Source organism: Ambystoma mexicanum, chromosome 4q (assembly GCF_040938575.1).
Source record: "Ambystoma mexicanum isolate Mex_15411 chromosome 4q, UKY_AmexF1_1, whole genome shotgun sequence".
NCBI lineage: Eukaryota > Metazoa > Chordata > Amphibia > Caudata > Ambystomatidae > Ambystoma > Ambystoma mexicanum.
The window spans coordinates 325673896-325698497 of record NC_090928.1 but is presented as its reverse complement, the minus strand read 5'-3'; the positions used below and the strand labels follow the sequence as shown (position 1 = coordinate 325698497).

General features: G+C 46.2%; 1 protein-coding gene and 1 long non-coding RNA gene across 5 annotated transcripts in view; one reads left to right on the top strand and one right to left on the bottom strand.

Moving 5' to 3' along the window:
- The window catches only part of BIRC6 (baculoviral IAP repeat containing 6), a 3097233-nt gene that overhangs the window by 219844 nt on the left and 2852787 nt on the right, over positions 1 to 24602 (bottom strand). The window lies entirely within an intron of this gene.
- Positions 4847 to 9219, top strand: LOC138467709 (uncharacterized). Its single transcript, XR_011268131.1, has 2 exons — positions 4847 to 5543; positions 6444 to 9219. It is a non-coding gene; the product is annotated as an uncharacterized lncRNA (long non-coding RNA).

Below are 24602 nucleotides of genomic sequence, written 5' to 3'. Positions count from 1 at the left end.
TTTACACCTAGCCTCACTCCTGAAAGGCTTTCCCTTGATCCCGATCATATGGGGAGGAGACTTTAATACTATATTGGACGTTACCCTAGACAGATTGGAGAGTTGGCGAGGCCGCGTGCCCGGAGCGGCCTACACCATACTTACTATTCTTCCACGTCCGACACTGGTTGATTCTTGGCGGTTAATAAACCCTAATGCCCGAGAATACTCATTCTATTCCACAGTCCACGATTCCCACTCAAGAATAGATAGATGGCTCATCACCGACAGGTTAGTTAGGTCACTGTCTCACCAGGCTATCCTTCCCAGAACACTATCTGATCACTCACCTGTCGTCATCTCGCTAAACTGGGCTCCTGACGCCAATAGACCTAAGGCAGTGGAGGTTAAACTCCCGCACGCTCCTTGACCAGATCTTTGCGGCTGAACTCGAATCGTCCATTGAAGAGTTCTTTGAATTCAACACTGGTTCGGTGACAACTCACGCCATGCTCTGGGAATCATTCAAGGCATATACGAGGGGTGTGGCTATCTCCAAGGGAAATGGCATTCTTAAGAGGATCCGCGCTGACATCTCCGGTAGTGAATCAACCCTTGCCGGTCTCGAGGCTCAATACGCTCTTAACCACTCTTCAAGCACTCTTTCGGCCTTGGGATCGGAACTAGATAACTTTCGTGCCCTTGCAGAGCGAGAGGTCAAATTCCTAGAGTCCCCATGTTTGGCGAGGAGATACGGCGAAGGTGAACGCCCCGGCCGTATGCTAGCCAGGCTGCTCCGTCGCAAACTCGGTGCTCCCAATATTCCGGCCATAGCAAGATCGGACGGCTCCATGGTTCTGTCCCCACAGGACATCAACTCCGAATTTCTTACATTCTACACATCTCTATACTCCGAGGCCAATGACCCCCCCCCCATTTCGGAAATAGATTCCTTCCTAGACTCTCTCCCTCTCTCCGTTTTATCTTCCGAGGCTGGTGCCTCTCTGGAGAGACCTATCACGTCTGAGGAGATTACCGAAGCTATTGAATCACTGGCGTCTGGTAAGGCCCCTGGCCCGGATGGATTGCCCATTGAATTTTATAAGCAATACAAGTCACTATTGGTCCCGCACGTGTTGTGCCTCTGGGGGGAATCTTGCGAAAAGGGTATACTCCCCCCCCTCTCTTCGGGAGGCATTGATAATGGTTCTCGCCAAACCGGGCAAGCCCCCCCCCCCAATGCAGCTCATACCGCCCCCTCTCGTTGATTAACAGCGATGTCAAAATTTACGCTAAACTGTTAGCCAACCGTCTAGCCCCTATTATGCCCCACATTATTCATCCTGATCAGGCAGGGTTTGTCCCAGGAAGGTCCACATCCATAAATTTAAGAAGACTCTTTAATGTGATCAGCAGGGTCAGCCCCACCACGCAGGCGGTAGCAGCCACTCTGGACATGCAGAAGGCCTTCGACTCGGTCTCTTGGAAATACTTTTGGCGGGTCCTTGTGAAATGTAAGTTTGGTCACAATTTCCGAACTTGGGTTAAGCTGCTTTACACCTCCCCTTCAGCTAGAGTCCGTACTGAGGTCAGATGCTCCGCCCCCTTTCAGATAGCCAGAGGGACGCGCCAGGGATGCCCTTTCTCTCCACTAATTTTTGCCGTCGCCATCGAACCATTTGCTGACATGATTCACCAGGCACATGCCCATAGGGGATTACGCACGGCCGTCAGGCTGACATAGTTTCTCTGTACGCAGACGATGCTCTGCTGTACATTCGTTCACCAGACATTAACCTTGCTCCTATCCTTGCGGACGTCGCCCGATTTGGTGACATATCGGGATTAAAAGTGAACTGTTCCAAATCCACACTGTTCCCGCTTACTGATTGTACGTGTCCCCCCCCCGGATCTGTTGGGTTTCTCCTGGTCTCAATCTAGTTTCACATACTTGGGGGTCGAGGTGTCCCGATCCATAATAAGACTGCGCGAGGACAACTACTCGAATTATCTAACGGCCCTGTCCGGTAAGACGTCTAATTGGACCAAGCTCCCCATTTCACTAGCAGGTAGGATCAGCATTCTTAAAATGGTATTACCCCAACTTTTATACCGATTCACCAATCTACCCGTATGGCCAGGCAATACATTCTTTAAGTCACTACGTCACATTACAAACACCTTCCTTTGGCACTCAGGTGCGGTTAGGCTTAAACTTTCTACGCTTACCACCCCGAAAGAATTTGGGGGTTTTGGCGCACCGGATTTCTTGAGGTATTGGGTGGTGGCTCAATCACAATTCGCCTCCCATTGGTTTAATACCACCGATCCCCCCCCCGCATGTCCGACTCGAGAAGCTATCTGCTGCTGATCGAGTGCTTGGTTCCCTCATTCTTAAGCCTATACCAGCTGACTCCGACTCGACAGATCCTGTGACATGCACCTCCCTAGCTCTTACTAAACTTTGGGCCCTGGTTACCACACCACGGCCATTCCATGGAGACCTACCGCTTTGGAACTTCCTCCCGGATGTCTCACCTACCCCGCTATCCACTGAGACCCGTTGGGCTGAAGCTGGCTTCCTGTCGCTCCGCAATATATACGAACAAGGCAACTTCGTTGAGTGGGCGGACCTCCCCCCATCCCTCAAGCGCCGGCCCACTGCATGGCTACAATTTTTCTCCCTTCGTAGGAATCTCAAATTCAGATACCCTGATTTTCCCACAATACCGCCTGATGACTCCATAGTTGCGGAACTCTGCTCTTACCTATCCTTTAGGGGTAAAGTGTCAAGACTATATGCACTGGTGCAATCTAGAGCAGTCCCGGCCTTCACTAAGCTGAAGCACAGTTGGGAGGTCGACCTCGAGGTGGAGATCAGTGATGAGGTGGTCTCGAATGTGTGCTCGCACTCAAGATGTCTCCTATAACTCAAAATTTAAGCTTATACAGTTTAAGATCCTGCATAGATACCATCACACACCTAAGAGACTGCACCGCATGTTCCCAGATTCCCCCTCCAGTTGCCCCAGATGCGGCACGGAACAAGCAACCTACATCCATATGCTCTGGCACTGCCCACTCCTATCTCAATTCTGGATCGAGGTTTGCTCCACGCTATCAGACATGCTGGAACACCCCATTGCTCCTACCCCACTACATTGTCTCTTTCATGAATTCCCCCAGCTGGGCCGGAAATCTAGGCGGCTTGCGGGTCTCTGTATGCTGCTGGTGGTCCGCTGCATTCTGTTATGCTGGCTCCGTGCCAGACCGCCTGTGTATTCACAATGGCTTAGATCAGTTACGTGGGCTCATGACACTGAGGAAACCTGGAGTGCAATGCAACATCCGCACTGTCGGCCAATAGATGTCTGGCAAAGCTTCCGTGATTACATGGCCTCCTTGCCTTCTCCTTCATGCTCAGCTAGTGTCTCTCCCAAAAATGTATAATGATGTGTTTAACATGTTCATCTGTACGTCTGATTGACTCAAATGCTGATATCTAGTTGGATCTATGTGTTCCCGCTCCACTTCCCCACAGTTGAACAGTCGTGTGTTGCTGTTAGTGTATATTTATGTATATTTACTTTTGTTGTTTTAGCTGCCATGTGGCCGCCCTTTGCCCTGTCTTTTCAAGTGTGTTGTCAAGTCAAACAATAAAAACAAGTTTAAAAAAAAAGTATTTGTTCCATCAAATACAGTAACAAAACAAAAAACGATTACCAATTATGTGTTCTCTACTACATCCAATCTCCCGCCTGGTTGGCTATAATTAGTGGGACTCGACATCTTGACTTCAGTGAACAGAAGCACATTCCATTCCAAAATGGCAACCACATTTACATACAGATCACTACTATCAATACATGCTGTGTTCTGTGCTTTTGTTGGAAGAAATTTCAATTCCCATCGCTTTCTCTACACGAGAGCTATTGGTGAATCCTTTCACTAGAAGGAACAACGTGCCTACAGCCACTTTACAACATTCAGGACACATATATATGAAGAACATGTCATCAATCAAACAATTTTCGTTGACTTGGAATGTTAACTTACAAACTGCAATGTAAAAAAATCTATGTGAATACGCTTTGGATCTTCAAGACACATCCAACCGAATCACAGGTTTTCATTCAACTTAAAGACGGGTATAATTCTTCATTGAACTCGGCCATCCAATCATAAACCCAAGCCCCCGTCACTCGGTGACGTCGAATGCAAGCACAGTAGGAAAGCTATTACCACACGCACCACATACCCACCTTTCAGTTAAAAAATAAGAACATTCTCCACAACAGGAGACAGGGCGCTGGAGAACATTTGAATTCACAAATATTTCGAATAGCAAACGCCCAAATCATGTAATCTATGCCTTACGCACCAATAGTGATTTGTATACTGGTATATTTATCTGAAGAGTCTCAGTAAAGTGCATAAAGGGGGTTAAACAGAATTTAGAATTCAAAGAGGACAGCATGCATTGAGTGGCTATAAGGATGATGCACGTGTAGGTGTTAAGCACATTTTTGGAGAAAATCTACTGCAGAAATAATCGGTGTTAAGTGGTGCAATTATTTCCTACACTTACAGTAAATAAACTTGACCAAAAGACAGCATCCCGTTTGTTGCGGAGTGGACACACGCCAAGATTTCGGTCACATCCCTTCTTTCAAAAATGCTAAGAGAATAACACATTCTCCTCCCCCCTCCAATCAGCTCAAGTTCACTGTTGATACAGGATTACAACATTGTTATGCAAGTCGATGTCTGGAACGGTGGCGCGTAGCTGGCGCTTTATTTAACAAGTGCCAAGTGCATGTTTAATCAATGCTACATCACACTGTTGCAGGCAGCCAACGCCAGTGTCATTGTGCTCCTTCGATGCGACTGGCTGATGTGCTATGCAATGCCCGGGCTTCCTTGGAGACAGCGCAGGGAGCATTGCGCGCAGGTGTGTGGCACTCCTGGCTCTGCTGTCGCAGCTCAGATGTATGCCATCGTTTCTCAGTGCCTCGAGCAGCATGACAGGTAGTGGACGGGAGCGCGCCGCTTACAGTTCCGGAGCACCCGGAGAAGCCTCTCTGTATGCGTGACGATAAACCGAGTAAGAATCCACATCGCGAGAGGCTTCGAGACCGAGCCGCTGGCCGGCGGAAAAATAACCGCGCAACCTTTGTTCTCCATTGCTTCGGCGCTCCGCGAATACCTAACAGGCGCACACTGCTTGCTTCAGTCAAAACACTCATTCCAACGAAGGCGGGAGTGAGGGGCGCGCATCCGCAAGGAGTGGAATAATTTCAACACCGTTGATCAATATCAGCAGGCATCATCTTTCACACTGCACTGCCTAAATGGATTATTGATGGATTTGTCTTTTTGGGGATTTGGTAACCCAGGACAACCTATTGCCTCCAACACAAAGAATATTGGTCTTGGTACGTTTGCGATTCTTCCCTGCTCGCTGTGGCAAAAGCAGCACTCCATGAAGATAAAAGGCTGCTTCACCATTGTGCTGGGGACTCGGAAGCATGCCTGATGCTATTGTATTCCTGATGAAATGTAGGGTAAGGAACCATTGCCTTTCCTGAACGAATATGGGTTAATGTTATGGAGGAAAACAGTAACGGGGAGGGTGGCAACGCCGCTGGGCGTTTTTCCCCTAATGGGACGTTATTTGTCGGTGCTATTTTAAGCAAAGGTCTTTGCGAGAACATTTAGAAACCTCATTTTAGTAATGCAATTGAAGACCATGGATTCTGAAATTGGGTCGACTTTCTAACAAAAAGATGAGATGTCCTATAGGGATAGGTGGGATACGGAAAAAGCAGGGCACTGGCTTCGCATAGCAGCAGAAAAAATAATGTTTAAAAGTGACTGCTACAATAAGGATTCTTAGCAGTGGCATCATTTCAAAATACTGTAAAGGGCTTCTCAAATTATACATCAACACAATTCACGAACATTTGGTTTCATTGGGTGCCTACACTTAACTTGGACTTGACAAAACATAAATTCGAATGGAAGTACTGACATGAAAAAGATTTGTAGCCGAAAGGTATGTTTGCCACGGCTTGGATCGTGATATTTCTATTTACTTCGCGGGTAACCACCATTAGCACCGCGGTATCTACCCTATATGCGGGAGCAGCAAGCGGCTGATAGGCTTGTCTGACTGTACACACTGGCTAGGACACAATTTACAGAGACACAAAGCGCTATTGTTCTAAAGCATGCATACTACCAACAGGCACTGCTTCGGGTATCGTTAGAGAAGAGAAACACAAGGTCTACATTACAAGGTAGTCTTGAATAAATAAGGCATTAAAGTGTTATGCAGTATATCCAAACATGCAGATGTATATGCGGCCATACATGTTTAGAATTCAGAAATTCCTGTGTTTACGTGTAAGCAGGCCATCACAGGCAGATAATGTATCCTCTTTTTCCGCCCTCGTTCTCTCTAGACAGCTACCAGAATTCTGGTGAAGATATTTTTGGGGAAAATGGTCACCTCTGCCATCACAGTAGCAGAAGAAGTGAAAAGACGAGAAGAGAAGGAGGAGAAAGAAGAGTCAATCCTGGCACTGTTGGGGATAATTGGCACGGTGCTGAACCTCTGCGTGATTGTTTTTGTGTACGTTTACACCACACTATGACGGCATTCTCACCCCGCACTGGCCATCCACAGGGCATATAAACTGGTGACACAAGTCGGTCAAGAATGCCTTCCACAGAGACAGTGCTAGGGGACGGAGCCACCAACACATTCCAGAGACAAGTGCCTAGCCCAGGGCGCTTTATCAACGGCTGACCAAAGGACCTGCACCTGCCATGCAAGGGAGAAGATGCCAGATTAAGGAACGAGGGACATGTAGCAACCGAAGCTTAAACAATGGAAATGCAAACGCTATTGTACTACTGCCAATGATGTTATGCAAGGGACCAACTACAGTGTTCACAAAATAAACAACCGGCATTCTTAGACAATGTAACATATCATTTCTTAAGGAATATAGATCCTATACATAAATATATTTTATGTACGTTGAACCTCCATTTAATGAGCGATGCTTTCTACTGTGGCAATAGGCTCAAATCAAGACAAACACTATAATACAATTTTTGTATCTTTTTTTAAAGCGTTATCTCTCTGGTGTTTATTGTAAATCTGTTCACAAACTGTACATACATGTATGGCAAATATTCTCTAAACAAGCAACTTAAGATCTGACAACTACAGACTGAATGAAGGCTACAGCCTTCCACGAGGGCAAGGCTAGCTAGCCCCATGATAGCAGATTTCAGGCTGACGCTATCCATCGCCGATTCGTCATGGAAAAAGCATCGTCCGTGTGCGCAAGCACTACTACCCAGACCTCGGGGGCACTCTTCCAACATTTGCAACACAGAATCGTGCTCAACGAGACCACATCCGAAAGAGAAAGCATTCACTCACTGACATATAACTACTTGAATCACACTGGAAAATCATGCCACAAGCAGGTAAAATATAAACATTAAATGTACGCTGGTGATGGGAGCAATATTTAATACAAGCCATTTGCTACGGTACCTCAATGTGCTTCCGAGTATTTGTTATTCGGCCATGATTTTAGTCGCCACGGGAAAGTACATTTTTAAACATGTTTTAATATGTATTTCTAAAAGTGTGTGTAAGAGCTCAAGGAAGAATTTGACCTTCTGCATTTAGGGGAGTTAATCAGCGTTATAAACCAGCTCACGCTCCAGGGCTGTCACTGGAATAACTGTTTTATTGGAGGAAACAACTCTTACAATGAAATGCATTTCCTTATCATATATATTCCAGACGATTGGTAATCTTGCAATCCACTACCCCTGGAACAAACTAACTGTAAATATGGCAGACGGCAGAAAGTGGTAATGGTCTAACCGCCTGCTAGCAAACTATGCCCAAACAAGCAGTGGAAGATGAAGGCTGAGCATAGAGACCTTAGGCACGCCTACTGAAGGTCTTGGGTAAAACGTGAAGGCACTGTGGTGGTCTGCCTTCAGGCTACCTGCGCCCAAACATCAGAATCAATCCAAATGGCTGCCACTAGAGAACACCAATCATCGAGATTGGAGATATTCTTGGGAGCGTTTAAATCTGCGAATTGAAAGCAGACAATGCATTAGGGACACCATCACAAACATGTGGGCATGGCAAGGATGAAATAGGGCACAGTAAAAGCAACGATAACTTAACAGCATTGAACGGTGGCAGGAGCATCACTGTATCAAAAGCACTGCCAATATTGCCATCACGGCGATACAATATATATTGCCATCACGGCGATACAATATATACATTAATATGTGCCGCCCTGCCCGAGTTACCCACACGAATCGATACATCTTAAACACCTGAATGACACACCAATGACAGTTATTCACAATGCAAATACTTCACACCTACAGATTTAGTTTAAATGCATTTCGAACAAAGGGATTCTTGAGTATAATGGACATGTATCTAGTGAAGCTCAAAATGGGTACACATAGGGTATAAAAGGCAATTCATTATTTTGCATTAAATTTGAACAAGTCTTTCAAACAGTTAAACTAAATTAGAAAAAAGACAGCTCTACTAGGTTTGTACTTTTTAGCTTTATATTTTTTTTTAAGAGAAATGAACAAAAGTAAATGATTGATGACACGTTTAGCTTGGGAACTATGCATGTCTGTTTTGACCACAAGTCTACGTTTGATAGACTTGGAAAAACAGATAAGCACCATAAGAGACCAATTCATTTTTTAGCATTCTTATTCAGCAATGAACAGCAAAATCACCCACAGACCGACAGTGGCAAGTACCATTCTAGAGTATGCCCTCAGGCATGGCCAGCAGGGCTAAGGGCAGACCAGTATAGTATGAGGACCCCACTTAGGGCCAAAAGACCTCACAAATAATTCAAAAGGTTTGAGTACTGAGATTTCCAAGGTGTTGAAGTCCAAATTCAGCCAAATGTTACTTCATCCATCCCTTCACCCTAACTGTGTGAGATGATGCTTCTATAATTTTTTGAATACTACAACTAGTGGTAAAAAAGGGAATCAGGGAGTGGACTTTGCGTTCCCAAGTGAGGTGACAGAAACAGAAAGGACTCCAAAAATACAGAAAAACAGCCTTCAATTTCGCAGACTGTAAACTGTAAAAGATTAACCCAAGACCATTACATTTTTTTTTTTACAAATTAAACTGCCTCACGAACAACATTATTTAATGTGTGAATTGATTGTGGGTTACAGGGAATCATGCGTTTGTGTTGCTCTCTCGTTTTGGGATTCACCAAGCATTTTTTATACTGTGCCAGATACAGAACACTGGGCATTTTCCTACAGAAGGTATACATTGTCTTAGTCGTTTTTTATTTATTAATAGTTGATTTGTAAGGCGCCAATGGTATAAAACACATTCAAGTCAGGTAAGTGCTAAGGGGAGAAGGGTAGTGCAGACAGGAGCATGCAGACCCCCAACATAGATATAGGGCAATGATTACAATAAGGCAGAGACAAACAAAATCAGTAACACAAAGCAGATGCAGACAGGGAGCAGTGAAGGACACATGCAGTGCTGTGTGCCGTCTGTGGCCAGAAGAAGAGCGGGAGAACAAGAGATGGGCCAAGTGGGGTAGAGCGTAAGGAGGGTCAGGAACCTCGTGGGGTGAATCCCTAGAGTATTGCAGGAGCCACCTGACTAGGCCAGAGTCTGAGACCTACTGTTGTAAGGGGTCGGTCCCATGAATAAGTCAAAGTGTTTGAAAAGGAGGCCATTGATCCCTTATTTAAAGTGACATAGGTATTTTCATTCTGATGAGGGGGGGGGGAGCGAGACCCAAAAGGTAGCCTCAACAGCACAAAGGCTCCTGTCTACAAACTTTATTTTGGGATTGGTGGACTGGAAGTGGAGGATCTCAGTGGTCTGGATGGCATATATGTAGTCAATCTACACTGAAGGTAAGCTGGGCCAACAGCACTGAGCCCAGGGTGGATAAATGACAGGACTTTGAATGCGATCTAGGCCTCAGCAATGAGACAGTGCAGGAATTTCAGGATTGGAGTTATGAGGACTAGGGGTTTAAAGCCCAGAACGAGCATGGCAGCAGTATTTCGGTTCACATGGAGGGCAGTTTCTGGGGGCCAAAGGAGAGGCTGTGGCAATAGTGTATGCTAGAAAGGACTAGAGAGAGTCCTGCTCACTTACACCGTGTCAGAACTTGAGAAAAGGAAGAAAGCACCTAACAAGGTGCAGATAGCTCCAGGATCAGTGGAGTAAAGGCGAGTACATTACCAAAGATGACCACAAGATGTCTGGCCATGGACACAAGGGAGAGTCGGGTTCCCGAGAACGGGGGCCATGGAAAACAAAAAAGAAGGAATGATAGTGCCAAGCTACTCCATTTCGGTGTTAGCCGTGTTAAAATTATATAACCAAAAACAAAATGCTGTAAAAATTACTTCAATAAATAATGTTCCTGTAGTTCTGCCAAAACAAATAACATATTTCTATTTTATAATAAACTGAATCTGTGGTGACATCAAAAACACCTTCAAGTAACATGCAAAATCCCAAGTTAAATTCCAAAATAGTCTACAACCATGAGACGATATGTCTAACTTGTAATTGCCATTAGAAATACAAACTAAAGCTGCTTTCATTGTAAAATCCAACGTGTGTAACCTTTGGTGGTAGCATTTTTCGGACTTTTTGCCCATGCAAACCTTTATAGTCGGTAAACATGTACGAAACCACTAATGAACAGGTAATGAAACGTTGGTTGACATTTATGCTGCATCATAAATTGTAATATAAACCAGTTCGTTTAAATAAAAAATGTCAATACTACTGTAGGTTGCACATTGAATGCAACAGATTAACATTCTAAGCGCCACTAAATGCTCTAAAACGCATATGTATTGTGTTCTTACAAGTCACATTCATTATAAACCCCCCATTTAACAAAGTGAATCATCAAAAAATACAGTTGCAGCTATCCAGCGTCCTCATCATTTCTACACACAAATGCCTCCTGAAATAAGGTTGGGTATTTCCTCGTGCCACAACAACGGCGCACACCAGATGTACACCCTGGCAGTATGTAGGCAATGGTTCAGCAAGCAGAGTGATGCACGTGGAGATTCGGACTGAAATAAATGAACAAGCAAACCAGTCTTGCACTTTCCTTGTGCTCAAAGAAATTCAGGCAATTTTACTGTGCTCTCTAAGTAGTGCTCCGTGCATCAGCACAAACGTCACCCAATTCCCTTCCCATTTAGAGCCTTTTGGCGCTGTATTTTTCCGGTGTAGGTAAGGCTGCTTCAAGTGCCCCAATAATTGGGTGCCTGGGTAGGCGATTATGCCATGCCACACCCACACTATCAACATTTCTGTAGTTAAAACCCACAGTCCAACAGTATGCCCGATCTTTTGTTTTCATAGGCACACAACTGTTCTTGGCGCACATGTTATCCAGCGAAATTTTTTTTCCAACTGTTATTCAATACATTTAATTTCTCTTAATAACAACCGAGGTACCAAGTCCGTTACCAGACACGCATGATTATCTCTGTCACTTGCTTACTTCCAACATTCAGGGTCCCTTGGTAATAAGGTACAGCTCTGCTGAAGCCCTTACGTTGTGTTTTGCGCATAGTGTTCGCACTGCGAATGGAAGGCACACTGTCCATGCCACGTGAAGGGCTGCTTCGGGTTCTGGAGTCATAGCACTCAAGGGAGTTTCGTTAGTTGGATAACATTAAATGCCCACTTCCATCAGGGACGTCCAGATACTGAGCATTTGCTCTTGTCAAGGCTGTGCTCTGGCCCAGGACGCAGAGGAGTGAGCTGAGCTGGAGATGGCCACATTAAACGGCTTTCAAATCCCATGGAGAAGGCCAGGCTTATTATGCAGACTTTGAATACATTTCATTAGAAGAACTGTAAATCTATATGTAAAGCATGTGGGTTTTCAGCCAATCTCTACGGATTGTCTTTGCAGTGGAATGCCAATTGGGCTAAATTTTTTCATACTTCTCTCGGATGGAGGACCCCGTAAAATGCCACTGAAGCAGGTCGGGCTCGCCAATATTTAACCATGTTATTTAAAACACACCACTTTGAAATTAACCAGCCAACTCTATTAACTTTTGCCATCTTCTAAACAGCTTCACACAGTCACCATCCCACCCACTCCACACACACTACTGATGCATTTGACATCCTCGGCTGAAAATGTATTTTGGACCAACTCCAAGAATAAAAACGAATTCGAAACCAAATTTATTCTTGCAGCTCTTGTTCTAATTATACTTGTATTTTAAGAAAAACAATAACTTTCAATTAATTAATCGAAAATAGAATAGACCCTCTGTGGTTGGGACATGCCCACTTCTGTAACTCAACTTCCTCAGCAAAATAAAGTGAACAGTTTATCAGACTTTTTTTTTTACACTTCAATATCCATCAGATGGCGTTAGCCTACTTTTAATATATCTAATACCCCTATATCATCTAAGGCTAGACTGATGGGATTAATCTAATCATTACACTGCTGTATGTGGCCTACTGATCGTAAAGTTGTAGTTTCCACCTATGCTACAAAAAACACAATCTACTCTAACTGGTTGGAATCAGTTTTCATTCCTAGAAAACTTTTAACCAGTTTAGTATATAGGTTTAACCACTTGAGTTCATTTCGTTTTGCATTGTCCATTTGTGTAGTAGATTTGTACATCTAGTCCTATGCAACACACACTACCAAGAGGTGGAAATGTTAACACCACAGTTACGAAAGCAACTGCCCTAAAGCTAATCTGTGACACTCCTGTATTTCCTTAACACACTCGCCCCATCACGTACCCCAATTTTAGCTCCTATATTTTGTCTAAAGATTTGACATAATAAAAAACAATATGTATTTATATAGCGCTGCATGTTTGATTATTGTTGCCATTAAGCAATGCAAAATGGGTGTTACCAAAATCAATAGTACTCAATTTATAATCATCAGAATGAAGGTCTAATTCCGGCATGCCGGCATTCAAAGATGTAAATGAAGGTAAAACAGATCTCTGAATTAAGTACGCAACTTGGCGCGTTTACCCAACTTTTTGAAATCTTATACATAAGACTGGGTGATTGGGCAACCATGGTGACCAGAAGCCAAAACCCAATCTGCGGTGTATGGCCCAGAAGAGGTAAAGTAAGGATGGTTCAGGGTTCCCAAGGTCCCTCCCAAGCCTTAGGCAAGTCCCAACCACCACAACAAGCAGCCCCAGAATAAGTAACATGCAAGATCAGTATGAAGGACCCGGCGTCAGGTTCAAGGGAATCAACTCGAGGGGATAGAAGGGATGCCCACCTTGACAGCAAGACCATTTGGGAAAATATCCCCAAAACATTCCCACCAACAGATTAATCCATGAACCACTGCAGCAAGAACATTATGTTCAGCATTACCACTAGTTCCCCTGACTCTTTACTAAGGTGACCAACAAATCTAGCCAATTCTGACCCACTGTTCACTCCTGCAAGAGACACATATCCAACAGACCGGTTATACCCCTGACCGAAACAGGATTGAATGAATAGAGTGGCTTATAGCAGGGCATGTCCCAAATAAAGGGCATTTATTCTTGGAGAACTTTGTGCAAGGGGGTACTGGACAGACATTTTGTGATTGGCATTTGAACGAACACCAAGGATTTGAATGGCGAACAAAAGCGCCATGACAGGCATAGGAAGAAGCAAATGTGGGGCTCCCACAGCCGAGATCAAACCATGCAGCAATATTGTAATATGTTGAATATCCAGTGGGCTATTACCAAAGAAAATGCACACATGCGACCATGAAAATAGATTGTTGCGTGCCAGCAAGTGTTCCTCATGATGGTTCGATCCATGGTGCCGCATGTAGCTGGGCGGATCAACCAGGAGCAGCTGAAAGAAGGGTTTGAATCTGGTGAAATCTTTTTTGGGCACAGCTCGTTGTGGTGCACAGCGGAGTGTGATTTGGCATGCACAGGCATTTTCAGTATGGATGGTCCAAATGAGGTACCCGACTGGGAGATCACATCCACACAATAGTGTTTGGAGAAGGACGATGGGGTAACATAGGTCACAACCTTGCTAATAATGACCCATGGCACGTGTGTCTGAAAGAACACTGCTGTGACGTCTCTTGACAGCGTTAGCATGCAATCCTTTTGGAGGTGCTCACTACAGACACTTATAGCACTCCAGAATGCAAGAGACCATTCAACTAGCCACGTATGTTTTCAAAGCTTGATGACAAGGCGAAGAGCCACTTAAAAATCACAAAATAAGCGTCAAGACTTCACAAATGTATCACTGTGGGTCAGATAACATTTAAAGGTCCATCTTAGGTTTAGAAAATGCAAGGTTTTGCCTGCCTGCAATTGAGAAGGTGGATAAAAAGTTAGAAGTATCACCTCTTGGTTGATATGGAAGGCAGAGTCCACCTTGGGTTACAAGACTGATGTCTGACAAACTACTGTCTTTTTGGAAGGGGGAAGAAGGTTCCCAAGCAAAAAAGCGTTCATCTCACTAAGGGTAAATAAATGAACCTAACAGTTGTTTTTCAGGTGACTAGTTTGATCTCAGACGTAACTAAGTTCAAAGGGTCCGTGAGCCAAAGTGGAGTGCCACATCCAGGAGTGCCGGTGAGTGTTTGCTCCCCATCCAGGCCCCTCTGCCTCGTCCGCAGCGTCCCGGCTTCCCACCCCGTACCCGCTTCCTGATTGCCTTCCCTCCCGCCTCCCGACCCGCCCACCGCCATCGCAATTGGCCCCCTGACCGTGTTAGCAAAGGCCTAGTGGCCTGCAGCTCCCCCGAACTCCATTCTCCATCCAGGAGTGCCGGTGAGTGTTTGCTCCCCATCCAGGCCCCTCTGCCTCCTCCGTAGCGTCCCGGCTTCCCACCCCGCACCCGTTTCCTGATTGCCTTCCCTCCCGCCTCCCGACCCGCCCACCGCCATCGCGATTGGCCCCCTGACTGCGTTAGCAAAGGCCTAGTGGCCTGCAGCTCCCCCGAACTCCATTCTCCATCCAGGAGTGCTGGTGAGTGTTTGCTCCCCATCCAGGCCCCTCTGCCTCCTCCGTAGCGTCCCGGCTTCCCACCCCGCACCCGCTTCCTGATTGCCTTCCCTCCCGCCTCCCGACCCGCCCACCGCCATCGTGATTGGTCACTTTGCCAAGTTAGCCAGGCCATTTCTGGCCCTCTGCCCGTGCAGCCCCATCGGCTAAGGACCAGAGGCAAAGGACAGCTTTTTTTTTTAGAGACGGCTCCAGGTCGTATCTGCAGGTATCCGCAGGAGAAGCAAGAAGCCAACAATAAGTAAGTGTGGCAGGGGCAGGGACAGAAGCAATTACTTCTCGCCATACCACCCTACCACTCATCCTGGTTTGCAAACCCTCCCTACTGTGATATGTCCATGTCGAATCACCACCTCACATCATCTTGAGTGGGTAACCGCATTTAGAAAGTGTGCCTAATAGCATCTTGATTAGACAATTGCATTTAGAAAGTGTGCCTAATAGCATCTTGATTAGACAATTGCATTTAGAAAGTGTGCCTAATAGCATTTTGGGTGGGTAACCCCTTTTTTTTGAAAGTGTGCCTAATAGCATCTTGATTAGACAATTGCATTTAGAAAGTGTGCCTAATAGCATCTTGATTAGACAATTGCATTTAGAAAGTGTGCCTAATAGCATCTTGATTAGACAATTGCCTTTAGAAAGTGTGCCTAATAGCATTTTGGGTGGGTAACCCCCTTTTTTTTAACGTGTCCCTAATAGCATCTTGATTAGACAATTGCATTTAGAAAGTGTGCCTAATAGCATTTTGGGTGGGTAACCGCTTTTTTGAAAGTGTGCCTAATAGCATTTTGGGTGGGTAACCGCATTCAGAAAGTGCGCCTAATAGCATCTTGATTAGACAATTGCCTTTAGAAAGTGTGCCTAATAGCATTTTGGGTGGATAACTGCATTTAGAAAGTGTGCCTAATAGCATTTGGGTGGATAACTGCATTTAGAAAGTGTGCCTAATAGCATCTTGATTTGACAATTGCATTTAGAAAGTGTGCCTAATAGCATTTTGGGTGGGTAACCCCTTTTTTTGAAAGTGTGCCTAATAGCATCTTGATTAGACAATTGCATTTAGAAAGTGTGCCTAATAGCATTTTGGGTGGGTAACCGCATTCAGAAAGTGTGCCTAATAGCATCTTGATTAGACAATTGCCTTTAGAAAGTGTGCCTAATAGCATTTTGGGTGGGTAACCCCTTTTTTTTGAAAGTGTGCCTAATAGCATCTTGATTAGACAATTGCATTTAGAAAGTGTGCCTAATAGCATTTTGGGTGGGTAACCGCTTTTTTGAAAGTGTGCCTAATAGCATTTTGGGTGGGTAACCGCATTCAGAAAGTGCGCCTAATAGCATCTTGATTAGACAATTGCCTTTAGAAAGTGTGCCTAATAGCATTTTGGGTGGGTAACCCCTTTTTTTTGAAAGTGTGCCTAATAGCATCTTGATTAGACAATTGCATTTAGAAAGTGTGCCTAATAGCACTTTGGGTGGGTAACCGCTTTTTTGAAAGTGTGCCTAATAGCATTTTGGGTGGGTAACCGCATTCAGAAAGTGTGCCTAATAGCATCTTGATTAGACAATTGCCTTTAGAAAGTGTGCCTAATAGGATTTTGGGTCCATAATTGCATTCAGAAAGTGTGCCTAATAGCATTTTGGGTGGATAACCGCATTTAGATTGTGTGCCTAATAGCATATTTGTAGGAAAATTGAATTTGTAAAGTGTGCCTAATAGCATAGTTGTGGAGAATCTCAATTTAGAAAGTGTGCCTAATAGCATATTTGTGGGAAAACTGACTTTTTGGGAAAATTGAATTTGCATAGTGTGCTGAACAGCATAGTTGTGAAGAAATTGAATTTAGAAAGTGTGCTGAATAGCATAGTTGCGAGAAATTGCATTTAGGAAGTGTGCCGAATAGCATAGTTGTGAGAAATTGCATTTAGGAAGTGTGCCTAATAGCATATTTGTGGGAAAACTGATTTTGTAAAGTGGGATCAATAGCATAGTTGTGCAAAGTCGCATTTAGAAGTGTGCCCAATACCCTCCGTGTACAAAGTCGATTCTTGAAGTGTCAAAGCTACATCTAGAAGTGTGCCCAATTTCCTCCCTGTCCAAAGTTTAACCTGAAGTGTCCCCAGCACCATCTCTGTACAAAGTCTAATCTAAAAACTAAACCTACCCAGTAGCACCTCCTAGCTTAACCATGAGCACTCCCATACCACGAAGGTCCACCGGATCCGACCAATGGGCACCACCAGCCCCTTCCACCCAACCCCACCTCTTGTCACCACCTCCAACCTTCCACCCCATCTCACTCCCTTCCCCTCACCAAACACCAAGCCAGAGGCGCACAATGGCGTGCCACCCACCCCAAGACCACCACTCCTACGAACCACCCCGATCAGCCTACCATAATCACACACCCTCCTCACACAACCCTGCCAAATACACCCAGCCCGGCAACCATCCAACCATCATCCCCCCCAGCTACACCCACCTCCATCCGGCCACAACCACATGCCTTCCTTTCCCTAAAAACTGCACGCCTAGCCCTAGCAAGAACAGAAGCCTCATGCCTCTCGCCCTCCGACCCCCCTACCCTCACGCACTCACCACTCACAACAAAGACACGAAAAAGGAAACGTACCTGGTCCCCCTCAATCTCCCACCACTCATCCACTCTCCTGTCTCGATCCACCACCCTAGCCCCCCTTTCTCCACCCTCACCCTACGCCTCACCCAGCTTGAAACCCCTCTTCCTCGATTTCTCACCACCCGCTGCTGAAACTCTTTACCCAACACACCCCACCTTAAAATCCCCTAGACCAAACCGCAACAGACCAACCCATATACTCACCCACTCCAGCTCAATACCCAACACTTCCTCCGCCCGCCCACTCTTCCCATCATCCATCAACCACTGCACCCCTCTGGCAGCCCTCTCTCCACCCTCCCCCCCGCTCTCACCCATCTCGGCAACTCCCACATCGACCTCTCCTACCGAAGTGAAGTGCATACTATTCAACGCCCGATCCGTAGCAAAAAACAGACACAGCATCTATGACCTCCTCGCTTCTGACAAACCTGACCTGGTTTTCATTACCGAAACCTGGCTCTCTGACGACTTCGCCCCTATAGCCAACGAAGCGTTCCCCCCAGACTACTCCCTCATCCCTCAGAACCGTCCCTCTAGAGGAGGTGGAATAGCATTCGCATTTAAAACTCACCTCCACGCCTCAATCATCGACAACAAACCAGCCATCCCTTCCTGCGAATCACTCCTAGTTAAACTATCGCTCTCCCCCTCACTCTCCCACAGCTTCCTATTAATTTACAGACCCCCTGGCTACGACAGACAATTCTCAAACAACCTCTGCGACTCTACTTCTGCACTCCAACTAAACCATCCCAACCTCACCCTTCTGGGAGATTTCAACATATGGTTCGACATCCCAGCCAACCCTATGACACACTCTCTTGTTGACGGCCTAGACGCAATCAACCTCCATCCCCACATAAACGGCCCAACCCACCATAAAGGACACACTCTAGATGCCATCTTCACCTCCCACAACCAGATTCACCTAAATCCCCCAATCCCTATCATCTGGTCCGACCACTCCATCGTTTCATTCACTATACGCTCTCCCACTCCAACACCTGTACCTGAACCAGAAACACTGACTATACGCAAATCCTGGAAGAAACTAATAATCCTTCCTGACCTAGCCAACGCACTCCTCCAGTCTCCCCCGCCTACCTACCTATCCAATAATCAACTAAACCCTGATGCCTTTGACTCTTGGCTCAACACCCCTCTAACTCGACTCACACCAACCTGCAAACCATCAGCCCGTTGTGGCCATTTTCCTAGATGGTTCACCCCTGAGCTGAAAACCAGTAAACAACTATACAAATACCTCGAACGTAAATGACGGAAAGACAAAACTCCCCTGAACAGATCCAACTTAGCCCGGCATCTCCGCCAATACAAGGCTGAAATCCGAAAAGCAAAAAAAGCCCATTACAACTTCCGAATTCTAAACTGCAAAAACCCCAGCAAAGAACTCCACAAAATCATCTCCGAATTCACCAAACCATCATGCACCGCCTCCACACCGACACCCTCTCAATCGCTGTGCGACTCACTCTCTCTCCACTTTTACACCACAGCCCTCGAAAGAACAAGCAACCTAACAAACAAACTTGCTCTCTTATATCCCCCAACCAACCCACCGTCCACACCAGTCACCCAACCGCCAACGACCTCCAGCCAACCAACATTTGACTCCTTTAGTCCCATATCAGCAGACCAATTTCGCAAACTCCTTTAAGCCCGAAAACCATCCGGCTCCCCGCTTGATCCATGCCCGGCATCAACCCTTAAAGAAATATTTGCATCTACCTGCGCAGGAGAACATGCAAGAACCATCATAAATGACTCACTCACATCAGGAATCTTTCCAGACGCATTCAAAACTGTTCATGTCAAACCCCTATTAAAAAAACCATCCCTCAATCCTCTCGACCCCAAAAACTACCGCCCCATCTCAAACACAAGATTCCTTGCAAAACTCATCGACCGATCTGCCTACGCCCAACTAAATGCCTTTGTCGAATCCAACAATCTTCTTGATCCCGCCCAATCCGGTTTCAGAGCCCGTCACGGAACCGAAACCACCCTAACCTCTATCTGGGATGACCTTAAAAACACGGCAGACGCCGCAGGATGCGCTGCATTAATCCTCCTCGACCTATCAGCCGCCTTCGACACAATCAACCACTCAATCCTCCTAGACCGCCTCCACTCCCTAGGAATTCGTGGAACCGCTCTAAAATGGATAGCTTCTTTCCTCAAAGATAGGCACCAAATAACGATACTCTCCACCTACTCCTCACAAACGCGACCAGTCGACACTGGAGTTCCACAAAGAGCGTGCCTATCGGCACTCCTATTCAATCTCTACTTGATCACCCTCCCACCAATAATTCGCTCACACAACATCCTGTGCTACAACTATGCCGACGACACCCAACTAATTCTAAAATTCCTGAACTCAAAACCCTACTGCCGACCAGAGCTCACTTCCTGCCTCCTCGACATAGAGCTCTGGATGACCAAAAACCACCTTCTGCTAAACCCTTCCAAAACAGAAATCCTGGTATGTGGCAACTCTGAACTTCTTCCACACCCACTACCCTGGCCATCAACCATGGGCAAGTCTCCAACCCCCTCTAAATCTGTAAAAAACCTTGGATGCACTCTTGACTCTGACCTAACACTCTCGTGCCAAGTCAACAATGTCTCAAAGTCCTGCCATTACCACCTTAAAACTCTCAGGCGCATCTTTCCATACCTCTCCTTTCCCAACAGACTCTCCGCAGTCCAAGCAATTGTCATATCAAGACTAGACTACGCCAACCCACTCTACCTTGGAATCCACACCTACCAGCTGAATAAACTACAAAGAGCTCAAAACGCAGCAGCCAAACTACTACTTGCACTTGGACCAAGGGACCACATCTCCTCTGCTCTCAAAACTCTACACTGGCTTCCAGTAGCCCGAAGGGTGTCTTTCAAAACCCTATGCATTTCTCACCGAGCGCTGCATAAAACCGGACCTCAATATCTTCAAGATAAGTTAAAACCCTATCACCCACCACGCACTCTAAGATCTAGCTCGGCCGCCCTCCTGGTCGTACCTAAAACAAACTCAGTCAAGTTAGGTGGGTCATCATTCTCAGCCTTGGCCCCCAAGCTGTGGAACACGCTGCCACCCCACATCCGCCTAACAGAGGATCTAATATCCTTCCGCAAACTATTGAAAACTTGGCTCTTCCCCTAAAACCAACCCTGTGCTAAAACTAACTCAAACTGAATAACACCACTGCAATATTACCAGCCCAACAAACTACTAGATCTCGAACTGCAATATGACAAATAATAGTATAACATCAAGATCCAAGCGAGAAATCGACAACCAATAACCACCAATGTAAACTAAAGAACAACGTGAATAGGTCATAACAGCGAAATATCAACAAGATGAGTAAAGCAAATGTATAAAACCAATGAATGTTTAGAGCGGACAAACGCATAAACGGGAACGTTGCGTGGAGGCGATGAAGACATAAACCAGACGATTGAATAGGACAGAGAAACGTCTAGACCAAATGACTGAACTGATGTACCAAACGGATGATTGTATAGAGCGAATGAATGTATAAGCACTGAGGGAGGTATAAACCCGCATGAGCACAAGGGACTGATAAATATGTAGAGCAGAGGAAAATATTGAATGGATGAGTGTATTGAGCAGGCGAGCGTATAGAGCGTACGAATATATTGAGCGAATGAGTGTATAAGAACAGATGAACCTATAAGGGCGAACAAGCGCATAGAGCGGACCAACGTATTGAGCAAATGAGTGCGCTGAGCGCATGTGCGCACAGAGCAAATGAGTGCGCTGAGCGACTGAGTGCGCGAAGCGGTTAAGCGCATGGAGCGGATGGATGCGCGGAACAGATGGGTGCCCTGAGGGAATGTGTGCGTGGAGCCGACGTGTACCGACGGGTGTGTCGTGCAGACGGGTATATGGAGCGGACGGATATGTGGAGCAGACGAGTGCGTAGAGAGAGTGTGCGGAGCGCACGAATGCGTCGAGATGACGTATGTACGTATAGCTGTCGTAAGAGTGTGGAGCGGACGTACATTGTAAAACGGAATTATGTGTGTAGAGCGGACGTGTGTGTGTGTGTAGAGCAGATGTGTGTGTGCGTTGAGCAGACTTATGTGTGTGGGTGTAGAGCGGACGTGGATGTGTGTAAAGCGGACATAGATGTCTGTAGAGCGTGACGTATGTGTATGTAGAACGGACATGGATGTGTATCTAGAACGGACATGGATGTGTATCTAGAACGGACATGGATGTGTATGTAGCACGGACGTGTGTGCGTGTGTAGAGCAGACGTGTGTGCATGTGTGGAGCAGACGTCTATGTATAGAGCAGACGTGTATGCACGTGTAGAACGAACGTGTGTACATGTGTAGAGCGAACTTACGTGTGTACAGAACGGACGTGTGTGTGTTTAGAATGGATGTGTGCGTGTGTATAGAGCGGACGTGTGCGTGTAGAGCAGACATGCAGGTGTAGAGCGCACATGGATGTGTGTCTGTAGATCGGACGTGTGTGTATGTATGTGTCTGGAGCAGACATATGTATGTGTAGTACAGACGTGTGCATGTGTGGAACAGACGTATGTGTGTATATAGAGCAGATGTATAGATGTAGGTGTAGAGCGGACATGGGTGTGTGTAAAGCGAACCGGAGTGTGTGTAAAGTGAACAGGAGTGTGTAGTGCGGACGTATGTATATGTAGAACGGACGTGTATGTGTATGTAGCGCGGACGGGTGTGCGTGTGTAGAGCAGACATGTCTGTATGTGTAGAGCAAACATGTGTATGTATAGAGCGGACATCTGTGTGTATAGAGCGGACGTGTGAGTGTGTATAGAGCGGACGTGTATGTGTAGAACAGACGTATGTGTGTGTAGAGCGGACGCGCGTATATGTGTTTGTGTATAGAGCTGACGTGGAACAGACATGCACGCGTGTGTGTGTAGAGCAGACGTGTGTGTGTGTATGTAGAGCAGGCACCTGTGTATAGATCAGAAGTATGTGTGCGCAGACCAGACGAAGTACCAGCTAGTAGAGCCGGTGATTCCTTAGTGCAGTTGAATGCAAGATCGAACGAACGCATGAGCGACGAATTAGGAAGTATGTAGATATAATCCGATCTCATACGCATCATATCACATCACCACGCTTACTCTCTTCTTTTACGCCATCACCCAACTAGAACACAGCGATACTATGACACCATTCGGTATAGCTGTTCTCATACCAACATCTTCCTCATACTACACATCACTCTAACTAAACACTGCTGGTTACACCCTCCAGCCGGCGTTCTCCTCAGGCCTAACGCAGCCTCAATCGATCTGGATAATCCGGCCAGAACGAACACATACGCCTCAACCCTCAACCACCACACCTAATGCTAAGAAGCTGCCTCCACATGAATGCTACACCTGCAGCACACATATACGGTGCGCACACGCATCTTTGACGCCTTTATACTCTCTCTACTGACTTGAACTTCGGTTCCCGAGGGCGTTCAACCTACCAGCGCCTTGAGACTATACCAATGGTACATAAGGCGCTATATAAATGCAAAGTAACATAACATAACATTATGGTCCCAGCGTCTATGAGACGTTTTGCTTGACCCTTTCCTTCTATGTGTCTCGACAATATGATTCACTGAAGACAAAACCAACCTGTCGAAATTCCAATTGGTTCAATGGCTGCCAAGTAAGTTCGGCAGGAATTCACCTGCATACCAGAGTTGTCAAATGTGCAATAAAGGAGAGCACATTATCACAGACAGAGAGGGCAGGAGCATGCACAGGCAGAAAAGTCCTGGTGAAGCCATTGAGGCCTAGACAAGGCTGTGCGACAAGGAGGGAGGGGGGGGGGCTTGCATGGCGACCGGTTGTACCGGGATATGGCAACTATGTGAACCTTATTAGAGGCGTGACCTAGCCCTGCTTTGGCCAGCTAAAGCAGGCATCAGAGGAGCTGCACAGCCGTTATTCGCAGGGGCATAATCTTCTGAGTCCTGCACCATACTGTGAAGCGCTTCCATTTGTGAATGTAACAAGACAACATAGAGGAAGCTCTGGCCTTGGCCAGTATCTTCTTGCACTCCAGCGACAGGGAAAAGCGCCCAAACTCTAGGGCTGCAGGAGCCAGGACGTGAGGCTGAGCGATGCCGGGTCAGGTTGCAGTATGGTTTGTTTTTTCCAGAGAGAAGGCCTGGTAGCGGAAGTGGAAGGTCGAGATACCAGATCTGCCGCGGCCACAGCAGAGCTGGGAGGATCAACCTGTAACGGCAAAGTCTAAGTGTGTTAATCACACGTAACAGGAGCAAAAATCGGAGGGAAGGTGTACAAAAAGGTGTCCCCCAGACACCTCTGCTGAGGATACCTGCTGGCAAATTTCCAGCATTTGGAGTTGCCAGCTGTCGCAAAGAGGTCGATCTGGGGAGGTCCTGTGAGAAACCTGAAGGTTTCTCACTCACTAGTCCCTGGTGATCTGTCCTCCAGGTGGCCAGGACACGGCCATCGCTGTTGGATTGAGTTCCTGGGGGTGGACCAGTGAGGGAGGATTACCTGGGCGAGGGGTCCTCAGGGAGTGGAAGTGGGACACCGTAGGTTGAGACGCGGTATCCCCTTCCTTGAGACAACTTTTCCCCATCGTGCCTAGTAGGATACGTTGAAACCTTTTCCAACACAAACACTTTCTCACAGTGTGAACGACAACAGACTAATACCCGAGCCATTTAGCCGACATGTCCCAACACAAGGGACAGACAGAGTCGGGCAATTACCAACAACTACACACCCCAGACTACCCTTTCCCTTCCCCATAGGGATAAAA